Raw genomic sequence first — 14,115 nt, forward strand, 5'->3', positions numbered from 1 at the left:
CATAGTACTGTAAAAACAAAGAGATTGCCAAAGGGATTAGTTGGGAGCAAGTGTACAGCTAACCTTAAAGTTAATGGGATCGAATGCCATTCATTGCTTGACACTGGATCACAAGTGACAACCATATGTCAGTCCTTTTACAGTATGATCAGCATCTCACAGATCATGCAGTTCAGTCAGTGAGCGACCTACTGGAAGTTGAAGGAGCTAACGGTCAAGCTGTACAATACCTAGGGTACATACAGTTAAGTGTGCAATTCCCAAAAGAATTTGTTGCTTCCCAGCCTGAAATCCAGACACTTGCCTTGATAGTTCCGGATAATCGGGTAAACTATAACATACCAATACTGATTGGCACCAATACTCTCGATTCACTCTATGAACAGTTTTTTAGTGACCACTCCTTTCAACCAAGCTCATATTGCGGTTACCAGCAAGTCCTGAAAACTTTACAGTTGAGGCACAGACAAATTTCTACAGGTCAGTTTGGCCTTGTCAGGTTGCGAAACCGTGAGCCGAACATTATTCCTGCTGGCCAGAAGGTTGTTTTAGAGGGTTTTGTCAATGGGAATGGCACGAACGAAAGATGGGCATTGCTTGAGCAGCAAATGATTTCATCCTTGCCAGGCGGGATTTTTATTGACCATTGTGTCGTTACTCCCCCAGCACATTCTCTATATAAGGTTCCTGTTGTATTAAGGAATGAAACCAGCCATGATGTTGTTATGCCAAGATATTGTGTTGTTGCAAAACTTAGCATCCCTCAGGAAATCATTCAAATCAAGAACACTTCTGTTAGCCAGCAAAGTCAAAGTCATGTGGAACCATTTCCTAAAGCTAGCCTGTTTAGTCAACAGGAATCCGCTGGTCACACAGCCCAGCCACAGTGTGGTCCCAACATGGCTTCAGGCCTTACATTTGACTTTGGAGATTCTCCTCTTTCAGAGGAATGGAAAAGTCGCATCATTCAAAAACTGAACACTTATTCTGATGTTTTTTCTTGTCATGACCTTGACTATGGTCATGCAACAAAAGTCAAGCATCGTATTAAACTTAAGGATGAAACTCCTTTTAAGCAGCGACCACGCCCTATTCATCCACAAGATTTTGATGCTGTGAGACGACATCTCCATACTCTTCTTGAAGCTGGGATCATACGGGAGTCATCGTAGTTGTCCGGAAAAAAAATGGTGATGTCCGATTATGTGTGGATTATCGGAGGTTAAACCTGCAAACAATTAAAGATGCTTACGCGTTACCAAGTCTTGAAGAGTCATTTTCTGCCTTGAGTGGGTCATGTTGGTTTTCAGTGATGGATTTGAAATCGGGCTACTACCAAATTGAAATGGATGAAAAGGATAAGGAAAAGACTGCTTTTGTGTGCCCTTTGGGTTTTTGGGAGTGGAATCGAATGCCACAAGGTATCACAAATGCACCAAGCACATTCCAACGTTTAATGGAGAAGTGCATGGGCGACATACATTTGCATGAAGTGCTTGTGTTCCTTGATGACATTATTGTTTTCTTTACAACCCTTGAGGAGCACAAAGCTCGTCTGACAAAAGTCTTGGATCGCCTCTGAGAGAACGGTCTTAAACTGTCGCCAGATTAGTGCCACTTTTTCCAAACATCAGTGCGTTATCTGGGACACATTGTATCTCAGAATGGAGTGGAAACGGATCCACAAAAGATTGAAGCTCTTAAAACTTGGCCGAGACCCCGCACGTTGAAGGAACTCAGATCTTTTCTCGGATTTTTAGGCTATTACAGGAGATTCGTAGAAAACTATTCCAAAATTGTAAAACCCTTAACAGACCTCACCAAAGGCTACCCACCTACTCGGAAAACAACATGCATCACCAAAACCGATACAAAATACTTTCACCCCAAGGAGCCGTTTGGAGAAAGGTGGACACCAGCTTGTCAAAAGGCTTTTGACGGTGTTATTGACAAGCTTACTTCATCTCCTGTCCTGGGGTTTGCAAATCCGAAATTGCCATATATCCTCCATACGGATGCAAGTACCACTGGACTTGGGGCAGTGTTATATCAGGAGCAGGAGGGACAGACCCGCGTCATTGCTTACGCTAGCCGAGGGTTATCATGCAGTGAAGCCAAATATCCAGCCCATAAGCTGGAATTTTTAGCTTTGAAATGGGCCATATCAGAAAAGTTTCAGGACTATTTGTACGGGAATACTTTCACTGTGATTACCGACAACAATCCTCTCCGGTATATACTCACCACAGCAAAACTGGATGCCACCAGCTACCGTTGGTTGGCTTCCCTATCCACTTTTTCTTTTAACATCAAGTATCGGGCTGATAAGCATAACCATGATGCTGATGGTCTGTCAAGGAGACCACATGGTGAAGCAATTAATGATAGCGATTCGCAGGAGGAAAATCAAAGAATTCAGGAGTTCACATCATACCACTTAACTTCGGTGGATGCTGTCAAGGCCACCTGTCAGTATCACAGAGTGGTGCATGATGAATTTCCGTCTTTTTGTTTTCTGGAGTCACTTGCCATCCATCCAGATGCTATTCCATCAGCATTTGAAAATGAGACATCTTCAAGTGGTCTTTTTACAGTCCCGAAGTATAGTGATGTTGAATTGGCCAAACTACAGCGAGCAGACCCAACTATTGGGAGTGTTGTTAAATCTCTTGAATCAGGAGAATTTACACTCAAAATAAAGACAAAATCACCCGAACTTCATTTGATGATGCGAGAGATGAGTCGCTTTGAACTCCGAAATGGTCTTTTATACCGGAGACGACAGTGTGACAACAAGACAGCGTACCAACTTGTTCTGCCTCAGTTGCTGAGGACACAGGTCCTCAACTGTCTCCATGATGACATGGGTCATCTTGGTGTTGAACGCACTCTTGAGCTGGTGCGGTCCCGGTTTTATTGGCCAAAGATGTCATCCGATGTTGGGTCAAAGGTCAAAACTTGTGCAAGGTGTGATAAACGTAAAAGTCAGTCTGAGAGAGCTGCGCCCATGGTTAGTATTCAGACCAGCCAACCCATGGAACTGGTCTGTATGGACTTTCTGTCCTTGGAACCAGACAGCCACAACACCAAGGATATTCTGGTCATTACTGATCATTTTACCAAATATGCTGTGGCAATACCTACCAAGGACCAGAAAGCCCTCACTGTGGCTCGATGTCTCTGGGAGCAGTTTTTCATCCATTACGGTTTTCCTGAGCGCCTGCATAGTGATCAGGGCCGTGATTTTGAATCCCAGATTGTCAAAGAACTTTGCACCCTCGTTGGGGCAAAGAAAATTCGTACGAGTCCTTATCACCCCAGAGGGAACCCAGTGGAGCGGTTCAACTGCACACTGTTAGGTATGCTAGGAACTCTTAAGGACAAAGAGAAGACAAAGTGGAGGGAGTATGTGAAGCCCCTTACTCATGCATACAATTGTACTAAGAACGATGTAACTGGGTTTTCACCTTATGAGCTCATGTTTGGGCGACAGCCTAGACTTCCCATTGATGTGGCATTTGGTTTACCTATTAGGGGAAGCTAACCCATTTCACATTCCCAATATGTAAAAAACTTAAAGTCTTACCTGACAAAGAGTTATCAGGTAGCCATGGAAAATGCAAAAAAGGTGGCTGAAAAGAATAAGAAGAGATTTGACGTAAGAGTGAGGGAATCAAGTCTGGAAGTAGGGGACAGAGTCCTCGTGCGTAACCTCAGACTGCGCAACAAGCATAAGCTTGCTGATAGGTGGGAATCCACTGTGTATGTTGTGCAAAAGAGGGCGGGAAATCTACCGGTTTACACAGTGTGCCCGGTGGGCCAGGATGGTCCCACCCGCACATTGCACCGGGATTTATTACTTCCATGTGGGTTCCTTTCAGATGAGCAGCAAGAAGCTGTATCACCTGTACGACTCACCAGACTTAAAACCAGGCAGAATTCCAATCAAATGGATGAATGTTCTTCCTCGTCAGATGAAGAGGATGGTTACACCCTTCGTATTGAGCCTTCGAATGTTGGCAGAGAGACTCGTATTTTCAAGCCATTTATTGAAATTCCTACCAGAAATGACACTCAGACTCAAAATGGAGCATGTCCTCAGACTTCTCCACCACAATTAGGGGATCGCTCTGAAGTAGAATCAATAATGTCAACTGATTCATATGAATCTTGGCACAAAAAGGTGCCAAACCTTCCTGTCGGGAATGAAAGTGCCGACTTTGCTCAACGCCCATTTGATGAGTCACAGACTAGCACTGTACCTCAGGAAGATGAAGATGTACAAGTCATTGTGGACACTGGAGAGTGTATCGAACAAACAATTGAGGAAAATCACCCAAATGATGTTGACACAAGTCCGAAAAACAACTCTTCCACAAAGCAAATTGATACTGAGGTGTCAAAAAATACCCAAATTGACAGGAATGAAAATGCAGGTCCCTTGCTGGGTTTATCTGATTCAACAGATTTTACTCATGCGAATGACAGTCGAGTACCTACAAATTATGATCACATTCCTGTGGACAGTTCAAATGCTCAATGCAATCAAGATGAAGACCTGGTACGTAGATCGGGACGGTTAAGGAAACCGCCGGGCAAGTTTACCTACCCTGAATTGGGTAAACCCCTGATTTCTTTTGCCCAAATAATGTTAGAAGGGTTTAATAGAGTGTTACTCGAAACGTTTGAGGGTGCCCCTTACCAGTAGATGTCATGCAGAGACGCATGTAGATTCAGGAGGGGAGAGTGTAACCCCGATAAGATGGGTTAAAATAAATTAGTTATTCTAAACTTAAGCATTTTATTTTGGAAGCCGGAAGTTCTTTTATTTTGACGTATCGCTACATAGCGTACGAGCGAGAGGGAAGCCGGAAGTTCTTTTAATTTGACGTGTCACTACATAGCGTATGGGCGAGAGAGCGCGAGAGAGAGTCAGAGAAAAGTTAAGAGAATATTGATATTTGTTAAGAGATTAGCAAAGTTGGAAGGGAGAGTTTTAAAGGATTCGAGTTATTTGAAGTTCACCAGGAGTACTGGACACTTTTGTTGTTGTGTGTGTACGTGTTCCTGTGCCCCTGTCTCGGTAAGCACGCATTTCTTAACTTGTTAGCTTTATGCTAGCGGTTCGGATAGGATTCATAGAAAAAATCTATGTTACAGAAATATTCCAAGTCTTAATTTACTGTTGAAAATTTGTGTTCTTTTGAGGTGTGTGTGCTTAGGACGTACTATTGTTTTGCAATGTTATATTAATTACTACGGTAATCAGTTTGTGAATTAAATGTATATATTTTGGAAACTGTATTTAGATGATATTAAGGGAAAAGTTCTAATATATTTGTACGCTGAGAAATCTGTATTTTTCAGTATATGGATGTATTTACATTGTTAAATGCTGTTGGAATAATAATTTGAATTCAATGTTGTACAACATATTGGAAAAAGATGAGCAAGGAATTATTTGTATGTGTAGAAGTGTAACACCTGGTTGTCAACGCAGGTCAAGTTTTAGGACCCCCAAAGGTTTTTTGGAGAAGGAGATGTAATGGTGAATCAGATGGCGAGCCACCCAGTTGGATACCTGAGCTCTGCGTGATTCCACAGCACTATTTGAGCTTGAACTCAAGAGTGGTAGGATCACTCCAGCACCCAAAAACTGGACAACCAGTCACGCAATTTCAAACTCCATATAATTTACTTTAACCCTCAATGGGTCCTTGTCAGAAAGTTACGTTCCAGGTCCTTGGGGTTCAAGATGCACCCCTATCCATTGGCATATATAATTCAATGGTACCAAGCTCAAATTCAATTAACTAAAGTTAAGATACATTTATTAGTTAACTGCATGATGCTTGCACAGCTTACGCAGTGAGATAGTGCAGTTAAAGGGGTTGCGGCAGTGGGGGGGCAGCAGAGGGGACTGGTCATATAATGCACATTCCGACTGTATCCTCTTGCAGAATGTGTCGAAGAGCTTCAGCTGTGGAATACCTAGCCATGGTGTTATATCTTTTCTAACAGTTGAAATGTAAACAAAACAAAATGGCTGACTTTTTTAATATCCGAAAATGTTCTAGAATATAATAACATAAAAAATTATAGTAGCAATTATCACTAATTAACTGAATTTGTCGATCATATCAATGTCATAAATTAACCCTAAAAAGGGTTATGTAATAGCAACTGGACTTTGTTTTTCATAGAAGACGTTTTGCACTCCATCCAGAGTGCTTTCTCAATTCTGACTGACTGGCATAGCAGGTTGATGAACCCTGTGGAATCCTCAAGTTGTTAGCACTAGATGGTCACTTGTGGGTTGTTGTTGTTCCTCCTGGCTTTCATGTGTTTCACTGATACCACCTGAGGCCGAGCGTGAACGACTTTGGAAGCGTCTTGGCAAAGTTGAAAGAACTGCATTGTAGGTGGACCGGGAGGACAACTGCTTCAAATGAACGACCGTCGTTGAACAGAGGAGGTGGCCTAAGACGTCTATCACCTACCTACAATGCAGTTCTTTCAACTTTGCCCAGACGCTTCCACAGTCGTTCACGCTCAGCCTCAGGTGGTATCAGTGAAACACATGAAAGCCAGGGGGAACAACAACAACCCACAGGTGACCATCTAGTGCTAACGACTTGAGGATTCTACAGGGTTCATCAACCTGCTATGCCAACCAGTCAGTCAGAATTGAGAAAGCACTCTGGATGGAGTGCAACACTTCTTCTATGAAAAACAAAGTCCAGTTGCTATTGCATAACCCTTTTTTAGGATAACCATGACCTGGATAACTGAGAATCTCCACAGATATCTGTCATAAATTAAGTTTTTTTTGGGGTGCATTTTGCACCCCCGAAGAAAGTATGCCAGCGATAATTGACGTCAACACTTTTTCTATCATTTTCTGCATGACCGTATGTAAAACTGGTGCACTTACAATGTCCTAGAGGATAACTGCTGTAATTTTAATAACAACATGGTAGTAGCCATAGAAATGGGCAGGGGGTGCAGAACGCACCCCAAGGAACCATTGAGGGTTAAATTGAACTACAAGGACATTCTTTTGTTGTTACAAGGAAAAAGGACCCATTTTATTTAATTGTGATTTAAATGTGTGTTTCTGTTAAATTGTCCTAAATACAAATTATTTTCTGCATAAAGTAATCAGTGTCTGGTTATTGCACTTGTGTGTAGCTCCTTTCGAACCTGGAAGAAGTGTACTTACCCAGGAGTGGGTTACACAACAAACGAAAAACTCTGCGAGGATGTTTGTTGGCAAGTGGCAGTAATACAATTGTGATATCCAGAGCAGGTAAAATGACTGAGTCACAATTAAGGTGCATTTACTTCTCTTGTTTTGTGGACCCATGCCATGCAGGTATGCTTTGAAAATAGCTTTAACTTTAATCATATTATGTTTTGATCCGCAATATAATATTATGATTAATATGCTGATCTAGGCAAAGAATAATTGTTGAAATGCTTTTGTCGGTGTTAGTTTTGGAAGAGTTAACATTCCTGAAATAAGACTGCCAGTTAATGACCTGCTGCTGCGTGTTTTCCGTTTGCTTTGTAATCTCTATGTAGCATTTACAGAAGTGGTCATTTCAGGTCCAGAAAGTAAGAATCCGAGAAGGGTCTGGCTGCCGCCACTCCGAATGTGCACTCTCAGCCATCTGCACGCTCAGCCACTGACGCCATGTGCACGCTCAGCCACAACAGGAAGTGCAACCGGGAAATCATTCCCATTTGCTAAGTTAGTGCTAATAAAGTGTAAAATAGTACGTTTTTGACTTACTGTCTTGCCAGTTATGAACGATATGAAATATTCTTAATCATGTTAACATGTGCATATTTATGTTGTTTGGCTGGCCGTTGTTGGTTTATTTAAAATGATTTTAAATACCAGATCAAGTTAATCAAACTAAATGTTCGCATGATATTCTTGTAATTATTAGCATCGTGGCCGTGGTAGCATAGCGAGAGCACTGATGTTCAGACCCTGCTACTTTATTTTTTCTGCTGTTATTCTAAGGAAAAATTAATTGTGCAACCATAATAACTCGCGCACGCGCGTGTTCCCTTATTCTGGATAACCACTGTTATATATATAGGTTATATACACTCACCTAAAGGATTATTAGGAACACCATACTAATACGGTGTTTGACCCCCTTTCGCCTTCAGAACTGCCTTAATTCTACGTGGCATTGATTCAACAAGGTGCTGAAAGCATTCTTTAGAAATGTTGGCCCATATTGATAGGATAGCATCTTGCAGTTGATGGAGATTTGTGGGATGCACATCCAGGGCACGAAGCTCCCGTTCCACCACATCCCAAAGATGCTCTATTGCAGGGGTGCCCAAACATTTTCCTTTAGTGGGCCAAAATGAAAATCTATCGGAGGACCACGGGCCAAATGTAATATTTTACACAAAATACAAACACTAATAGTAAAGTAAAGTAGGCTACTTTTATTTATCAAACAGTTATCTACCCTTCCTTTCTGTGTAAATAACATTAAACAAAATATGACAAATAAGTCATATATAGGCATTTAGAGCACGTCTAAACTTTTGTAATCACATGTAGTGCAAAATGTCAAAGAGTGCATGTCCAACAGCAACACAACAACAGTAGCAACAATATAAGCAAAGACTCATGGGACTTTTTGTAAATTGTTAAAATATGAATATTTATGAAGTGTGGAAATGTACGTATGTGCACAGATATACTCTACATTACCCTTATAGTTGCTTGTATATCAATTTTAGTCTTAGATATTTCAAATGTAATCAAAGCACCATGAGTGAGGACTGTATAATATACAGTCGAACCCACTTATCTCGACCTCAGCTAACCCGCCAACCCTATTAAGTCGACGTTTTTGAAGTGGAACCGCCAAATTCCCTTATTGCAATAGCATTTCTCATCGGTTATGTCGATTCTTTTATGTCGCCGAACCCTAATATCTCGAGCACGAAAGAGGGCCAAAATCGCCACTTAACATCGGTTATCTCGATCCCCGTAACTAATCGCCGGCTTTTTAAAATGTATCACAAGTGCTAAACAGCGCGTATTCAAATCGCATTCGCATGGTAATTCGCTGAACAACGCAGGTGAAACGCGATCTAGGTAAATCCCCATCAAAATCAAAGCCAAGCATATCTGCATGCGGCAATGACAACGAAGATGAAGAAGATGCGGACGAAGATTTGGAACCAATTCCCTCTGCCGGTGAGGTGATAGAAATGCTACAAAAAATTTGACAGTATGGTTCTTTTGTAGGGGATGGACTGTTTTAGACAGCATAAATAATATCGAAGCATTTGTTTTCAAGCAGACTGTTAAAGGCAAAAAGCAACTAAGCATTTTAGACTTTGTAAAGAAACCATATTAACTGCGTGTACGATACATTTCAGAGCTGTCAGAGCGAAATGACTTGTGAATGTAATTTTGACACTGCAGATTTGCTTTTTGTAACAACGAATTACACCCCGCAGGTTTTTTTGTGATTTTGTGAGCGATCTTTGTGTTTGCAGTGTTGGATAATATAATTAAAGGTTTGTATCGAGAATCGACGGTGGTTTTTATTGTATACTGGTAAATCTCCGCTTTTAGTTGGTGCACATATGCCTTTTGTTGTTAGCCGACATGTATGTGCATTTTTATAGCATGCCGATCGCGTCATCAAACAAATCACGGCAACGCCAAAAACCCGTGCATGTACATTCTAATTTATTAACGCACATAAATACATTTCAAGCATATCTTAATACAGTATATTGCCGCCATATTGGTTTTCGGTTATCTCGACGCTTTTTGGCAACCCCCTAGTCCGGCGACATAACCGGGTTCGACTGTATATTAGTTAGGCCAACGTACACTAAAAAGTAAACGCACTGATAGCTACATTGGGATTCTTGCTTTAAGAATTTTTGAAACAAATTTTAGTACAGTATAATTTAAAATTTTAGATATTCATTGGCGGGCCAATCTAAATAGTACGGCGGGCCAACTTTGGCCCGCGGGCCCCACTTTGGGCACCCCTGCTCTATTGGGTTGAGATCTGGTGACTGTGGGGGCCATTTTAGTACAGTGAACTCATTGTCATGTTCAAGAAACCAATTTGAAATGATTCGAGCTTTGTGACATGGTGCATTATCCTGCTGGAAGTAGCCATCAGAGGATGGGTACATGGTGGACATAAAGGGATGGACATGGTCAGAAACAATGCTCAGGTAGGCTGTGGCATTTAAACGATGCCCAATTGGCACTAAGGGGCCTAAAGTGTGCCAAGAAAACATCCCCCACACCATTACACCACCACCACCAGCCTGCACAGTGGTAACAAGGCATGATGGATCCATGTTCTCATTCTGTTTACGCCAAATTCTGACTCTACCATTTGAATGTCTCAACAGAAATCGAGACTCATCAGACCAGGCAACATTTTTCCAGTCTTCAACTGTCCAATTTTGGTGAGCTCGTGCAAATTGTAGCCTCTTTTTCCTATTTGTAGTGGAGATGAGTGGTACCCGGTGGGGTCTTCTGCTGTTGTAGCCCATCCGCCTCAAGGTTGTGCGTGTTGTGGCTTCACAAATACTTTGCTGCATACCTCGGTTGTAACGAGTGGTTATTTCAGTCAAAGTTGCTCTTCTATCAGCTTGAATCAGTCGGCCCATTCTCCTCTGACCTCTAGCATCAACAAGGCATTCTCGCCCACAGGACTGCCACATACTGGATGTTTTTCCCTTTGCACACCATTCTTTGTAAACCCTAGAAATGGTTGTGCGTGAAAATCCCAGTAACTGAGCAGATTGTGAAATACTCAGACCGGCCCGTCTGGCACCAACAACCATGCCACGCTCAAAATTGCTTAAATCACCTTTCTTTCCCATTCTGACATTCAGTTTGGAGTTCAGGAGATTGTCTTGACCAGGACCACACCCCTAAATGCATTGAAGCAACTGCCATGTGATTGGTTGATTAGATAATTGCATTAATGAGAAATTGAACAGGTGTTCCTAATAATCCTTTAGGTGAGTGTATATGTCTGGTGTTTTTTGATTCAGTTTGATGATCAACCTCTAAAGGCCACTTCTTTAAAATTCTTAGCAAAATACCGAAATAAGTTACTGCTAAATTATTTTATTCCTTGTTTGAATCATCAGTGGCTATGCCCTGCTCATTTTCAAAGAGAGTGGCATGTCGCCTCTTGACTAAACTTTTGTGAAGCAAAGCTAATTCTTGACCGTTCCCCGTACCTCCCCCTCAACCCATCCTTGACTCGTTAAAACTTCACACTTCTGCATGCCTGGGGTGCCTTGTAACAGCTATAGTGTTAATCAGTATCCTGTAATGTGTTGTAAAACTAGCCCATATAATTTCACCCTAAAACATGATGACAGTGTTTTTTCCATTAGAAAATAATGCATTATTATATAAAATAACACGTTGACAAGCACAACTAATGTTTTTTATCCCTTAAATTAAGATAACTAAGGCATTATTCTACCAAAGATTTTAAAATGTTTCGATGTATGTTGATATATACCGCTCACTAGTTCCTTCCGTTCTTGTTGCCTAATTGATTTATATCACACTCATCCTAATTTAAAATTTCGCTATGACAAAACAATCCTTATGCAATTTTAAGAAAGGCGTGAACTATATATGTCTGGTGTTTTTTTATAAGGCGCGTGAAGTTGTGGCTGTTAGGGGCCCTGTAATACCCATTTTGTTAAGGCACGCCTACTGTCGGCTTGAGAAAATTACAACTGTTTCGCCGGGCTACCCTTGAGTGCGCGCTTGTGCGTGTACCCGTGGTTTTGCGGCGCTTGTGGGGTGTTTTCTGTAGTTTAGGCTGAATTTTTATACCGATTTAACAAATACAGCTAAAGTTTTTTATACCTTTAAACATGAACAAAAACAGTTAATGTCTTAAGTAGCTGAACCTCGTTCCCCCCACTGCGACCATTAGCTGTCTGGCATATCAAAACAAGTGAATCAATGCTAGACCGTATTATTTCACCCTAAAAACATACTGGCTACGCTTTTACTGACATAAAATAGCGCATTTGCTTAAAATAACAAAACACAGCTATTGTTTTTACCATTTAAAAACGCAATACCCTCCTTCATCTCTAGCTAGAAAAGATTGACGAGACCCAGAGCACGGTTAAAATTACGCTACTAAAAGTTTTATTATCCTTAAAACGCATTTAAACCAGTACATTAATAAACATCTGTAATGTATTTTATTCTTTAAAAGACTAATGACCCCTGGGGTGTCTTACGAATCATTATTCTTTGTTTAATGCATGGTTTCGTGTAAACATCGGCGATATTTATGACTACACCATATGTCTAATAGCCTGGGAGCAGATGATTGTACCCCTTGTTTAATAACTTGTGAACCTGTTTGATTCTACCCCCATGTCACCTCCGGCAGGTGCGAACTTCCGTGCATGTCCGCTGTGATATGCTTAGCAGACACGTTTGATGTTTTTAGCCCTTAAAAATAATATTCCCATGGCATTATTCTAACATAGTATGTTGCTAAATACCGCTCACCAGTTCCTACAGCTATTAAATGTATTTAAATAAAATCGGGGCATCTTGTTTAAAATAAAACTAACAAAATACAAGTAAATACATCTTTTGTAAGTTATAATGTTTTATTCATTTGATTAACCAAACGTAGATGACTAGCTAAATGTCGCTAAACAACCCGAGGTGTGGTGTTAGAGATTGACTTTTATTTAAATTAGAAATATGTTTTTTATACTATTTACAAATAGAGTTAATGCGCATTCTGTCAGGATTGCGGCGTGCTTTCACAATTAAGGGCCATGGCTATGCTCAGGCTAACAATTTCCGCCGATCGCCAATTGAACGTGTGTCGGTGCGAGCACGCCCCATTCCCCCCACCGCTCTTCATTTGAAGCGCAAGTTTTGAATTGGCCGGCACAGTGTTGCAAACTATTTTCAATGGAAAGTAGCTAAAGTCTGCTCGAAAAGTCGCCAAATGTCGCTAGATGACGTCATGCATATATTTGCATATTGATGACGCAATTACGTCATATTTGCATTTTGCGTGTTTTCCCTAATCCTTCCTCACGTGTCCAATATAAAACTATCAATTACGTTACATATTTTCTGTCAGACAACATTTATATTATACGTATATATGTTTTTTTATGTGTATATAAGTTTAATAAGTTTAATGAAGTTTATCGTTGTGTATGAGTAAGTAGAATCACATACAGTCAATCAGATGTAGCTCAGTAAACGATCTCAGACGAGTTCAGAAACTGGAATGAACTTAAGCTCTGTAACAGTGAGTAATATAAGTGCATCAGAAGAAAAAATAAATAAATGAGAAAAAATAAGAAACGGTCAAATTTTATTTCAAGCAAAGGAGAAGCAGGTAAGTGATTGGTCCGTGGCAACACCGTTTGCACATGCGCAGCTCATTCACATCTATGTCAGCTGCCGTGCGGTCACAGGAATATGCTGCTCCTTTCAGCCAGAGATAGCGCTCACTGATCAGAGCAGACACAGGGAGATGAGTAACTGTACCGGGAAAGCAAGACCTCGCGCTTACAGGACAGTATTGGCGACATTTGGAAAGTTGCTAAGGTTTGTCCAAAAGTCGCTGGATTTGTTGCTAGGCGCTTTTTTGAAAAAACGTCGTCAAGGGGGTCTGAAAAGTCGCTAAATCTAGCGACAAAGTCACTAAGTTGGCAACACTGGGCCGGCAGCATGCCGGGTTCGCTTTGTTGCGGGATAAAGGCCGCCTTGCTACACTGACGGAACCCAGAGCCGCTATCGATGGATCTTCGCGTTTGGTGAAAATGCTTTTTCTCTTTTACATTGAAATAAACTGTTAAACTGAATACAGCTTTTCTCGTTTTTAAAAACTTGTGCTAAAATGTTTGTGCTTTTCGCTCGGGTATGTCTCTAGTTTAAAAGTTAAAGTTTGGGACTTGTGTCGTTTGTGCTTAAAATACGGTGGTTTATCTTGACAGTGTTTCGCTCGTTCATGTCTACTTGATTAAATTTCGCCTGCTCTGGCTTTTCTTTCTTACTTTTTAAAAGTAACACTAAAGTTT

General features: G+C 41.0%; 1 long non-coding RNA gene across 2 annotated transcripts in view; it reads right to left on the reverse strand.

Annotated features, from left to right (window-relative positions):
* The window catches only part of LOC111853001 (uncharacterized), a 41,479-nt gene that overhangs the window by 16,448 nt on the left and 10,916 nt on the right, over positions 1 to 14,115 (reverse strand). The gene's annotated exons all lie outside the window — the stretch shown is intronic.

Source organism: Paramormyrops kingsleyae, chromosome 1 (genome assembly GCF_048594095.1).
Source record: "Paramormyrops kingsleyae isolate MSU_618 chromosome 1, PKINGS_0.4, whole genome shotgun sequence".
NCBI lineage: Eukaryota > Metazoa > Chordata > Actinopteri > Osteoglossiformes > Mormyridae > Paramormyrops > Paramormyrops kingsleyae.